Source organism: Gallus gallus, chromosome 3 (genome assembly GCF_016699485.2).
Source record: "Gallus gallus isolate bGalGal1 chromosome 3, bGalGal1.mat.broiler.GRCg7b, whole genome shotgun sequence".
Classification (NCBI taxonomy): domain Eukaryota; kingdom Metazoa; phylum Chordata; class Aves; order Galliformes; family Phasianidae; genus Gallus; species Gallus gallus.
Window position 1 is genome coordinate 103,099,512 of NC_052534.1, and position 14,215 is coordinate 103,113,726.

At 38.1% G+C, this 14,215-nt stretch overlaps 1 long non-coding RNA gene across 1 annotated transcript in view; it reads left to right on the forward strand.

Moving 5' to 3' along the window:
* LOC121110341 overlaps window positions 1-13,789 on the forward strand; it is a 37,875-nt gene extending 24,086 nt beyond the window's left edge. The window contains exon 3 of the long non-coding RNA XR_005858685.1: window positions 13,170-13,789. This is a non-coding gene — a long non-coding RNA (uncharacterized LOC121110341). The remainder of the gene's footprint in view (window positions 1-13,169) is intronic.
* Window positions 13,790-14,215: the final 426 nt, after the last annotated feature.

Below are 14,215 nucleotides of genomic sequence, written 5' to 3' on the forward strand. Positions count from 1 at the left end.
AGATTATTTAAGAAAAAAATGGAGAAGAAAGGCAAATTTCAAATTATTGTTTGAGAATCATCAGAAGAGAGAGATACAGATCAGTACGTAGGTCATATTCCAGTGATGGCAAAACCCAAGCCAGGGAACTAAGTCACCTTTTAAGACCTCTGAGAAATGTTATAAGTACATGGGGACACAGATCACAGGTAGAAGACAGTTCTTTCTCCCTGACTGTGTATGAATCCATGTGACATGGCTAGCTATGCTAAGCATGGCATAGATCAGTGATTCTCCTTTTTGTGTGTGTGTGTGTGTATGTGTGTGTGTGCATTTTTGCTTTTTTGTTTTTTATGATTTTTCTTGTCGATGTTCCACATCATAACATCATGTAAAGCACGGGGAATTAAAGAGTTAATACTCCAATTCTGTGCTTTACATGATGTTATGATGTGGAACACTGATAAGAAAAATCATAAAACCATGACACATGCTCAAGCTAAAGCATTGTATATTCAATCAACTTCTGTGGTTTTCCTTTAGTCTAATTTATATTTTACTGCTTTCTGGATCATCAGTTGTTGCTAGTAAATTCTTCCATTTTGTTTGTTAGCTCAGCCAGACATGTGTAATATTTTAATACAGGGCCCAAGCGTAAGGTCATTTTTCAGTCATCCTTGGCGAAGCTTATGAACTGAAGAATGTCTACAGAACACAGATGGACAAACTCTGATGAATGGCAAAATTTGAGAAAAAAGGGTTCTTTTATCTCTATAAAGCAAATCAGTGCAGGAAGGACTTAGGAAAGACTCTGATATATATGTGGCCTGGAATATCATGTGGAAAACTTGAAGAATCTTGTAATAACAGAAGATGTCCCAAGAGGTGACAACTGTCCAATAGCAAACACTTTCAGTTCATGACTTCTTTTCCGGAGCATCTGATAAGTGAAATCATGTGACTACTCCCACCAGAAATGCACTAGCAGAGTAGAAAAAGTCATCTTCCACATGGATCACCTCCAGAGCAAGTGATAGGCTCCAAGCAATGTCTCCAGAGGATGTGCTTGCTGAGTATAGTTGAAGGAAATACATCAACTTGCGTTTCTCTTCAAATACAAGGGGTAAAAAGGTGAGGCAGTTATAACCAAAATAAAGGAAGACAGTCCTTGGTAAATGGAGTGATAGGAAGCACATTCTCTAGCAGTGGTTAAGTTTTATTCTGAAAATATGTTTCATCTTTGACACAGTATTCTATTTGTGTGGTAAAGGGAAGATGGTCTGTGAAAATCTTTTGGCATTATCTAAGGGTTTCTTCCCAATAGGCTATTTTCTTCAAAAACTTTCTGCTTATCACTATCTAGTCTATTATGAAAGTACATATTTCTTCTTCAGAGCAATTTTAAGGGCTTCAGAAATAAAGGAAAAAGATTCTGCTGCGAATTTCTTCTGTTACAGTTTTCAGATGTTCAACACAATGGAACTGGTTAGTGACTCCACATCCTTAGCTTATCTGGGGCAATGCAGAGGGGAATAACATCATGACTACTCTTTCTCTTGCACTTATTTGTGCCGAAACTGTAGAGAATTTGCCCCTCACAAGCAGAGCAGTAACTGAAATAGGGGCATTGTTCTGACTGTACCCCACTGGATATGCCTATTCTTTCCTCACTCAAGGGAGTTGAATCCGCTAAGAATCTCAGTGCCGATGCTTATGAGATCTTTTGCTAATTTAATTTCTTTGATTCCCTTAAATGCAGAAGTCTTATTTGCTTGATTTTGTATGAGATTATCAGACATTTATGAACTTATTAAGCATTTAGATTATGACCATCAGCATGCGGATTAATTTCAAGATGCACTCTTGACAGGTGTAATTAAGCAGATAGAGATACCAGTGGTCTTGTCAAACCTTTCTGATGAGTACTCAGAAGAAATTTGCTGAGAATTTTGATATAAATAAAACAGACTTAGACAAGATTACCTTCTTCTCACAGTGACTATTTTTGCTGTACTTTTAAAATAAATCACTCAAGAAAAATACTCTTCTTGAATGATAATCTGCTTTGAATTGTCTTCCATTAACCAAGGAGTAAGAGAACAAGCAGCTGCTGTGACCACAATAGCTCAGTGCCTAGGCTCTGAAATAAGTGCCATCAACCCAGCTTCTCCGGTTCTACCACTCCCCAGAATCCTATCAGAAACAGAAGTCTTGTGGTTTTCAGTGATTTTTATGTGAGAGGAGATACACACAAATTTACAGAGCATTCTACAGTAGTAAATCATTTGTTCAATAAGACATAAAGAACAATCAGACACACAGCATTCAGAAAACAATTATCTTAAAGTCTAAAAACTTTCATTTTTTATTGAAAGTCCAACTACTCAAATATGTATGATGTTTCACATATCTTGCAAAAATCCCCTTAGCTGGAGAAAATAATTGTAGTATTAAATAATCATAGATTCATAAAATGGCTTGGGTTGAAGGAGACCTTAAGGTCATTGAGCTCCAATGTGCGGGGTTGCCACCCACCAGATCAGATTGCCCCAGTCTCCATCCAACCTGGTCTTGAGTGCCTCCGGGGATGGGAAATCCACAACTTCTCTGGGAGTCCTGCGCCACTGCCTCACCACCCCCTGAGAAAAAAAAATTCTTATTAATGTCTAATCTAAATTTCCACTCTATTAGTTTCAAGCAATTCATTCTTCCTTGTCCTGTCACTATCAGATCACAGAAAAAGTCAGTCTTCCTGATTATAAGCTCTCTTAGTACACTGGAAGGTGCCATGAGGTCTCACTGCAGCCTTCTCTTCTTCTCCAAGCTAAACCAACTCTACTCCCTCGGCCTTTCTTCATCACCCAGTTTCTTCAGGACTCTGGGATGTATATCACATGGTCCAACAGCCTTGTACACATTCAGACTCATGAGGAATTCTCGGACTTGCTCTTCCTTTACAGTGGGAGGGGTTTTGCTCCCTTGGCCCCTGTAATGAGGTTCAAGGACATGACAGACATGGGAGGCCTGACTGCCAGTGAAGACCAAGGCCTGAGCTTGCTCAATGTGTGTTGAAACCAGTTCTTCTTTCTAATTTATCAGAGGGGGTGTACTCTCCTTTGCCTGTCTCTTCTGATCAATTTATCTAAAAAATCCCTTCTTGTTATTTTTCACAATCCTTGCCAAGATCAGTTCCATCTGTGCCTTGACTTCCCTGATCTCAGCGCTGCATGTCTGAACAGCATTTCTGTGTTCTTCTCAAGCCATCCACCCCTGCTTCCACTGTCTGTACATTTCCTTCTTTTCCCTCAGTTTAACCAGCAGGTCCTTGCTCAGCCATGCCTGTTTCTTGCCTCCTCTGCTTGATTTCTAATTCTGGATGATGGAGAGCTCTCATGCTTGCAAAAAATTGTCCTTAAAGAGATGCCAGCTTGGTTGTGTTCATTTGTTCTGTTGGACAGTTTCCCATCTACTAATTAGTAGATTCCATCTACTAATTTCATCCAGTAATTCCTTAAGCAGACAGAAATTTGCTCTCCTGAAGTTCAGGGTCCTGACTCTACTCTGCCAGGCCCATGGTCCTGGAGATCACAAACTTTGACAAGAGCATGGTAACCACAGCCCAGAGTGCCTTCAGTAGTAACCTCTGTAATGATCTCCTCCACACTGGTAAGAACCAGGTCCAGAAAGACTTTATCCTTGATTGGTCTGCCCAATATCTAGATTAGGAAGTTTCCCAGATTGCTTGCAGATCACCATGCTGTTTTCCCAGTAGGTGGGTTGAAATCCTCCATCAGGATGAGAGCCTGTGAGCACAACGTCTCTTAAAGTTGAAGCAAGAAGGCCTAATCCGAAGGCTTCCCTTGATCAGGAAGCCTGTAGTAGACCCTGACCACCAGATGTCCTCCATTGGTCTGGTCCCTAATCTTAACCGAGAAGCTCTCAACCTGATCATCTCAGAGGCAGTTCTTTGCAATCTGTACATTTCTTAGCACAGAAGGTAACTCCTCTGCCCTTCCTGTCTTTCTGTCTTGTTTATCCCCTCTAGAAAGCTTGTAGCCCTCAATCACAGCTTTCCAGTTTTCCAGTTGTGACATTTCATTTTAAACTTTCTTCTGCTTTTTTTTTTTTGGTTCCTTTTTTTTTCGTTTTTTTGTTTGGTTTTTTTTTTTGTTGTTGTTGTTGTTGTTACCAAGAGAACAGAACATAAGTATCAGTCATTAATGTGCTGATAACTGCCACTTAGAAGTCCTTAATATTAGGGGTTGCTGAATACAGCTGTCACATCTCCATCCCCCACGGTCCAGGCAGAGTCAAGTCTCAGCATGTATTCCCAATAGGCAAACACATACAACCACATTTATTTGAAGCATTTATATATGTACATGCAACCAGTCACCCAGACCAACACACACACACACACATTCAGTGTTCATAGAAGCAACATCAGTGGCCTCAGCCTAGCCAAGCAGGATGAAGGTCTTTTAGTGGAGATTTGTATATTTATATATTTGTATATTTAGAGATGTATTTATTTATTTATATGTAAAGCCATGTGTGCACAGTGAACCCCTCGAGCAGTCAGGCTCAAACACTCAGTCTACCCAGTATCTACTACTGGATTCCATTCTACCCTGTTGCATACACCTGTATATGAACCCAGATGCCATAACCCTAGTCCAGTTGCTAGTACAGAGCCCTTCAAATATATCAACACATAAACACAAGCACGCATTATGGGTTTCTCCAGTAAAGGAATTTAGATGCATTCTGCATCTCAAGAGTTGGTCCCGGATCCTCGCTTTCTCCAGTTGCCACCTGTACAAGACACGTGCATACACACACATACACATACAAGTACATACATACAACTCTCAAGGCCCAGGGGTCTCCAGCAGCTGATCAAGACTCCTTTCATCCTTCCAACAGTTCCTGTGGCCTCAATATTATAGGCCTCTCCCTGGCTCCACTTCAAGGCCACTTCAGCTACTCACTGGCTGGTCTGGCTTGACGCTTGCTAGTGTCTACACACTGACATGAGTACCCCTGCTCGTTCCAGATGCTGACATTTAAATGCATGAACTCTAGTTTCCCTGATGCCCATTTGTTGGCACCACAGACACATGGACTCTCAGCTCATGTTCAATCCAGTTGCTGGCACTGAGATTCCCATACACACATGTAAACACAAAACAAAGCCCTTATACAGGAGAACAATTAGAAATGTAATTTAATGAGGAGAATGGACAGACGATACTGATCAGGCACAAGACATGTCCAAAGACAAATCTGTGAAAATTTGTAAAAGGCCCATTTGTGGAAATGGGCTCTTTATGGGCTGATGTCTACTGTGATAGGTCTGGGAGCCACCAGAGCAGCATGTTATTAGGCTTCCCTATCTCCTATTGCTTCTTGGCTCCTCTGAGTGTGTATGACGATCTTTTTGTCACATAAGCTAAAAAAGTATCATGCTATTACATAGCTCCTTTTGATTAAACATAACCAATATGGTACCTGTAACACTTGAGTAACATCAGTATTAGTTGACAGTATTTAAATGGTAACGGTTTAGGTATTGCTTAGGAGCAACTTCTGTACTGATAATGACTTCTGTGTGATATTGTATTTGCATGCACAGCAACACACTGTAGCAATGAACAGCTGGATCACAACGTGAGGATGGGCAACATTCCATTACTACCCAAGAACCTGTTAGTCTAATGTTGAAGAAAACATTACTCTACACTGCGTAACTTGGAAGTGTGTTTTTCTAAATACTTGTTGACTTTCTCACTTTATTCCAAAATCCAAAATATTTCTCAGACAATTCACTGTTTCAAGCACAGTGTTTTTTTAAAAAAAAAATCAACTGAATCAGCATTTCAGTTTCCTACTGTAAGTAGAAAGTCAGAAAATCAACAGAGGAGCACATCCTCTATGAACTTTTACTTCCCCTATTTTTTGGATCTGGTACATCATAAAAGTTCCTGTAATGTGCTTCTAGCACCTTTTCCATGCATACAATCACTTAGATGATCTCAACACTCGTATATTTATACATGTATAAATAAATGAGAGCACTGTGAATACACAGAACTTTTTCCAGACAGAACTACCCTTAAAGGTTTCTGTGAGGCTTCAACAGGGCTTCATGACTCTATCATGAATCTAATGCTGACTTGTTCTGAAAACAGTTTTTCACTTAGTTATGGTCAGTAGAAAGACTGAGTGCGAAATAAATCTCTTTTAGTACAACACAGGTAGTGTTCTACTGCATCATAGGTCTAGCTATTGTAAAAATATGCTATTGAACTTATTCCCAGTGACCATTCCAGTGGAAGAAAAATATATTTGTTTGAGATGTGTCATTGATAAGTAGCAGCAGATGACAGCAAGTTTACTGATCACACAGCCAGTCATGCTTAATTACAGGGCTTACTAGATGAGATGGATTTCCAGGTGATGTGGGCTATCATGCCTTTACCAACCTCCATAAGACTGGTAAGTAACAGTGAACAGCAAAGCTGACTGGAAATACCAAAATGTGGTTGGTCACCATTCAACTGATGAACTTACAGGAAACAGATCACGGTACATGTGTTTATTTATTTATTTTGGCATACAATATGTGATGCATAATACTTACTGGAAAAGAAACTCCAGCTTCTATCATTTTCTAATTCAGACGTGATCTCAGACTTACAAAAAGAGATTAAAATCATGATTATTCTCTTTTGGAAAATACATTTTAATGATTTGATTTAGCCTTTAAAGTATGAGAGGGTACTTCTCAATTTACTAAGGTACTTTGTGTTACTACAAATTTTGTTTTCTCTACAAATAATACATTTAAGCCTATAGCTAGAATTTAAATCTGTGTCTAGTTCAGTATCCCAATTCACGTAGTGGTCAATGGTGTATACACTAGAGAAGTATTAAAATTCACAGCTGGTCTTTCTGTAAGAAAGCTCCTCCTCTTCCAAGAAGTTATCTTCCATCCCCCTTCTTTTTCCTCCTGAAAGCAATTCATAAATGTTTTTCCCTGCTACTATTCTCATTAATCACATAGATGCTTAATAATAAAAAACTGTAATTACCCTTTACTGCATCATAATTATTAGAGCACTAACTGACAGATTCATTCTTAATGAATGCTAGAAATTGGAAAAGAAGGTTTACAGAGATCATGAGTATTGTTCAGATATCACAGTTAAAAACATTGTAAAAGGACCTAAAATGTTAGAATATAAAGAGCCCTTATTATAACCACAAAAATTTCACCCTGATTAGACCTTGTAGTACTGACTTCCACAATTTAATTTATCATATTTAGCTGAAAGAGTGATATAATGGAAGTTTTTTAGAACTCATATTTTCTCAGAAGTAGCTCTGTATAGCTATTCATTATTATGTAAACACAGACTCAACTGTTCTAATTAGTAACGACAGTACCTGAAAAGGTTCAATTTTGATAAGAGTCTAGAATCAAGTGTTAAATCTAACTACTCAAAGCTTCAAATTGGAAAGAAACATGATGTGAAAGATTGCTGGTGGTGAGATTTTTCACACTTCTACTTCTGTCCATGGCCAAAATAAACATTAAAACAGCTTTTCTTACAGTATTTCGGCACTTCCAGCTCTGATCACAGGCAAAATATTGAAACTAAAACTTAATTTTTAAAGCACTACAGAACTTTAAATAATATTTGGCTCTGGCAATTGAATGGAATTATTTTTCTTTCTTCTCTCCATTTATCTCTTTCCTTTTCTTTCTTGTTTTCTCTCTTGCTCTCTCTTTCTCCTTTTCTCACCCCCCCTCTTTGAAGAAGTGTTCTTATTCATTTAACAGGCTTTTTAAATCTGTCCTCTAACTTCTAAACAGTTCTCCAAGATGTATGAGCAACTGCCAGAGATTAAACATGTTAATGATCACATTGACATTAAAGGAATACTCACAGAATCACAGAATTGTAGGGGTGGGAAGGGACCTCTAGGGATCATCTAGTCCAACCCTTCTTCTGAATCAGATTCCTTGCAGAACATTACACAGGCAAGCACCCAGAAAACTATTGAGTACCTGCAGAGAAGGAGACTCCACAACCACTCTAGGCAGCCTGGCACAGTGCTCTGTCACGTTCAAAGTAAAGTTCTTTCTCAGCTTTGTATGAACTGTGTTCCAGTTTGTGCTCACTACCCCTTGTCCCATCACTGGACAATACTGTAAAGCGATTGGCCCAATCCACTTGACACCCACCCTTCAAATATTTTTAAGCATCGATAATATCCCCTCTCAGGCTTCTCTTTTCCAGACTGAAGAGTTCCAGGTCTCTCAGCCCTTCCTCGCATGGGAGATGGCCAAGGCCCTTTGTCACCGTTGTGGCCCTGATTCTGGACTCTCTCTATGTGGTCCCTGTCTTTTTTGAAATGCAGAGTCCAGAACAGGACACAGTACTCCAGATGTGACCTCATCAGGGCAGGGTAGATGGGGAGGATGAGCAGGTAAGCTGCTGGCAATACTTTTCCTAGTGCACCCCAGGATACCATTGGTTTTCTATGCCACAAGGGCACACTGCTGGCTTCGTATCTTTAAAGAATAGTATGCACCATAGTAAACAGGACCACAGCTTGACTCGGCAATTAACTGTATTAATCTTTTTAAACTTGCCAGTTTCTGTTTTGTCCTAAATGTGTTATTGATCATTCTTCTGCATAAAGTTTGGATGAATTTTATTTTTTAGAAGAGGAGATTAGGTCCTTATAGACACACTCTGTTAGAGTTTACTGAGCCCATGTAAATACTTGGGAAATTTTGTATGAAATGTCTTCACTTGCTTTAAGGCAAAATTTGCTAGGCTACCTCTAATAGAATGATTGCATGGTCTGAAACAGTTTTATTTTCCCTAGAGCAACACAAGAGGCATTCACACAATCTACTCTGGCAGAACAGTGACGGAGGCAATAACTTCTAGAAAGAGGGCAGCTGAGGACAGAGATTTCTACCAAACAGTACATTTGGATCTGGAAGAGGATATCTGTCCACATTCCATTCTTCCTTAAACTAAAATGACAAGACTTGGTGTCCTAACCTCAGAACGATTCTGTAAGAATGTATTAAGAAGATGACATTCTGTAATACTGTGGAAATCACATGGTTGCCTAAGATACGTCACTGATATTAAAGATATTCTCCAAAATTATCAACCACTTTTAAATGTGGAAGTCTTTATACACAGGAAGTCTTGATATAGTATCAACTTCAGTAATTAAAGCACTGCAATACAGTAAATATATGGTAATTTTTTTTACACTAAGTTTTTCATTAGAATATTGTAACTTGTGGGAAAAAGTATCAGACTGACAGCTCTGGAAATCTCTCTGTATGTCCACTAAAAAAAAAAAAAAAAAAAAAAAAAAAAAAGTGCTGCACAGGGAGCAAGAATAAAAGCTTCAACAGCAATGTTTCTAAGCTCTGACCTGAAGGGACTGCCATCAGCCCATTACAGTCCTTGGCTGGTGACATGGGTGCCAATTAGTACATGCAATAATGATTTTTCTGATATGGATGCCTCACTTCTCGAAACTGGAAGCACAAAACTAATTTCCAGTAGTCCATAGAAGAGCCATCAGAAGGTGTACAACCTTACACAGAGTTAGACTGTCATTGCACAGACAATGCAGAAATAAAAGACTATATCATATTACCAATCCCAGAGCAATCCAGCTTCCCATCCATTGTATTTCTAGCTCTATTCCCCTTGTGATTAATTTTAACTACTTACAAATACTGCGAAGAGGTAAGGAAGGTCAAAGAATGGTAGAGATTTAAAATCTCCCACCTCCATTTTAATATATTTTTGTGATTGAAAGATATTTTTCCAATAGCTTTGTGTTGGACAGTAACATGAAACTAGTTGTTAACTTTAATCCAATTCTTAATCAAATGGCCACTCTTCCCAAAAGACATTATCAACAAGTAATTTCCTCCTTAGTATGCAAGCCAGGGAAACTACATCTTCAAGAAAGACACATTAGGCAGAAGCCTCAGATAATTGGACTGAAAATGTGTCAAGGCCCATACACCTTAAATCATAGGAAGTATTGTACTGTTTCTAGCTATATTTTACTGAACCACTTAATTAAAAAAAAAAAAAAAAAAAGAATTTGATTTCCTGCTATTATGCTCAAAAACTTCTTGTGAAAAAATGGTCTTCTAGATGCATAAGTACATATAATTACATGTGTATATTTTACAGGTACGTGAGATAGAGAGACCGATTGAATGTCCTATGTATCATTTATATATGTACATATATAAACCTCAGAGCTACTCCAAATTAGTGATTTTATAAATGTCTTATCCATTGCTTTTAGGAAGACAACCATTCATGTATCTTAACAGGAATATAACTCCAATATTATGGTGATAGGCAGCATAAAATCATGAAACAACTTTGAGGGTGGTTTTTTTGTTTGTTTGTTTGTTTTAGACATGTCTCTTTCACAGAAATATACACTGAGTAATAGTGAAAAATACTGTATGTTTTTCTTTTCTTAATCTTTCCCTACTGACTTTCAGCTGGACAATATATATAAACATATATATATATGTATTAGCAAATAAGCTGAACTACGTGATACCATTTAGCATTTACACTTTCAGGTTGCTTTTTTCCCAGAATATAACCAATTACTGTATGAAGAATGCCTCTTCATTGCTTTACATCACTTTCAGATGTCTCAAGCAACTGAAGCATAAGAAATGCACTCACCTAAATAAAAGTTTTCTGGGTCAGAGAGATTTAGGAACATAAATACAAGCAGTTGAAAAGAATAAAGGTGTTCATGCCCAGAAATTTGGAAATAGAAGTGGAAAGAGCACATTTTTGAACAACTCAGTCTGTCAGACAATTTCTGGAAGTCAGACAATTACCATTTGATTGCACAATAGAGCCCATCGCTGAATGAGTATATTCATTAAAACAATTTCGCTGCTGCCCTGGCATGCAACTTGATTCTGAGATTCTCATAGCCGATAGGACAAATACTGTTAAATTACACTCCACTCAAAGAAGCAATGCTGTCAAAGCCATTTTTTTGCAACAAACAAGCACAAATAAGATCAAAAAGTATTTGTGCTTGTTGAAAAAAACACTCTTCCATCTTTTGACCAAATATACCCCTTAGCTAAGAATGAATAAGCTCAGCATTCAGGTTTACAATCACTGTGGAATGTACCCTTCTCAGTATTAGCTCCTGGTTCACAATGAAACCCCCACACAACATTTTTGTACCCAGGAAGATCATCACAAAGGAGTTTTGCTTATGTGGGATCAAATGCCAATCTAAGGTCAAAATATAACATCACAGGTCTACCAGATAAGAATTGAAGTCAGGAGTAAAAAGCCTGATTTGTGAGGCCAAACCCACAGCTCTGTCTCATGCAGATCTATCTGAATCCTGACACCTCAGCAATTTAGGTTTGGGCTGATATCAGTGACCACACATGTCCTGCTCTGCTCTGCTGGACTCTATTATTCTATCAAAGACTGATTTTCCTTCGTTTTAGAGAATGAATCACACTGGCTGTCAGATTTCCACCCCCAATCAATCTGAGTTGTAAAGGAAATGGGATGTTTAATATTTATACCTCTATTACTTCACAGGGGGTTAAGAGAACCAAAATCAGAAGAATATCACAGCACTCATTTCAAAAAACATTTCTTGCACAGAATTGATCGTTAAAATAGGTTGACCTTTTAAAGAAGCAGACACATTAATAATGGGCTAGACTACGGGGCATCTTTTCCCAGTGCCTTGAGTGTCTATAAGCTATAAAGCAAAAGTATATGCACCACTAATGGTTCTCCAGCTGCCACAGAACAATATGCACAAAATAACTGACCACCAGCCTTCTTTTCAGAGGAGAAAAAGAAAAATGTTTCCCAGCAAAATGCCTCCACATGTTCCTGAAGATCAGTTGGCCCAGAACCAGAAGTGACAGCCAGCTTCATGCTTAGCATAGTTCTCTGTCTTTACTGGCATTTTCCAAGCAGCTGAAATCTAGGCACTTGTTTTAATATTTATACAAATTGTGACAAAGACATAAAAGTCTTGTGCAATTTGTGTGCAGCTAGAGAGGACATTTTCACATGCACTATTTGCATCATTACAACAGGAATATCACACCAGAGACGAAAAGGAGCAGCAAAGCTTCCCATCTGACTTTAAATTTACATATATGGATTTATGCATCTATGTTAGCATCAGTATTCACTATAATATCAGGATTTCTGGATATTCCAGTAATTTAAAAAATAAAGTAGATGAATAAAAACATATCACTAAAATTTTCTGTGATTATTTAAATATTTACAATTCTCTGGAGGCAAGGCTTTTTAAGATTAAGCCCCAACATTTTTTAAATTTGAAGAGTTGACTCAAAAACTGCTGATCTTTTTACTATATTTTCATTTCGGGGGAAAGGGAATTTTTTTTTTGTTTGTTTATTATTTTTAAAATGGCCCAATTTTATTCTCGATAAGCCAATGCATAACATTTTGATTTTTCCCTTGGGAAAAGTAACAGACTGCAAAGAGCTGGTTTCAAGGCAGGATTTTGTTCTGCCATGTATTTTGTCAAGCTAGTTTCCTCCTGAAGGATGGACTGACTGCGCTACTCACCTCTAGGCACATAACTTTGGAGAACCATGTGTCAGGTGGACAAATAATAGAGCCATTAAGGGCAAGCTTCGAAATACATTTGATTTATGCAAACAAATTGAGTCTGGTGACTGCAGCTTTTCTCACTTCACTTGCTGCTAACACACCAGTATGCAAAGGAACACAGTGCAATGTTTTGGGTACAGGATAGACAATCTGAAATGCGTCCCCATATGTACTAGAAGATCTTTGCAGATGTCTGTATCTTTTCTATTTACATGACAGATTGTAGAGACTCTTAAGAAGCTGTTACTCTCATTTTCATGTATTCTTTGCAACTTTTTTTTTCTTTTGTATTTTATTCTCTGCTTTTAGAATCCTATGTTTACACTATTGGCTTTTCAAAGCATACCTGTGCACTGCCATGAGAACATCCAGCATCCTCCACAGGTTGCTGTTTAGGTCAAGTAGGGTTGATCATAGTGAACAGCTTTTCTCAATTGACTGTCTCACTGTAATGTCTTATTTTTACAGATGGATTACCATTTTGCAAAACCTCTCTGAACAAGAGATGTATTATTCCCATTTTGGATGAGAGAAGTCAACGTGGGATTGCTTCCCTGAGTTACCTGGAAAGTGTGACGCTGAAAGAGTATTTCACCTCAAAGCTCCTGCAGCCCTTTCCACAGGAACATTTCTTCTACCTAAGCATTAATTGTTTTCCTAATCCCACTCTCCCTCCTAATCCCATTCTCCCCCAAAGGAGAATAGCTAAATGTAAAAGAAAGCAAGGTAAAACAGTTACAGGTGTCTAGAACGGCTCAGTACTTGTGCTGTATTTGCCTGTATAGTGCTCCTTCTGTCTTGCCCATTTAGGCAAACGTTGTCTCTTTGTATGCTCCCACACTTTGTGTTTAATGATACTGCCCTTATGTCTTCTACCTCTGATACAAGATCCTGAAAAAAAAAAAAAAAAGAAAAAAAAGTATTTTTCAACTTGAATGGAATTCTTTTGTCCAGTCTAAAGTTGCGCTTCACTCCTCAGTGTTCCTTGCCTGCCAAAGGAAAATTAAAAAAATAAATAAAAAAGAAATTTAAAAGTATGTTTTCATTTGCAAACATTTAAGACTAATGTAAGGCTACTCACTTTGGAAAAAAACAAAACCATTTGCAGGGTATGGTGCACGTGTGTTGGGGAGGGGAGATAGGGAGATATTCATGTTTCAGAATTTTCTAAATCTACTTTTTTTTGAAAGAGTTCAGCAAGTTTAGCTGTAAGATATTTTGTTCAGTAAATGAAGATCGTGGTAATGTTGCCCATCCCTGTAATTTCTAGCCTCTCTATTCTGCTTAGCTTTCAAATCCAAATCCAAATTGCATTTTTCTCCCAGTAGCCATCCCTTAGGAGGACTCTCCTAATGCTTTCCTTTTAGACTTCCTTAATGCATAACATGCAGGCCCTGCTCTGCCTTCTCCTCTCCACTTAGGCAATCTTCAGTAATGCCCCAAATAAAAAGCGGAAAGAGAGCATAAGGTTAAACTTTAAATTAATAGATCAAAGGGTAAGAATCCTAATTCTG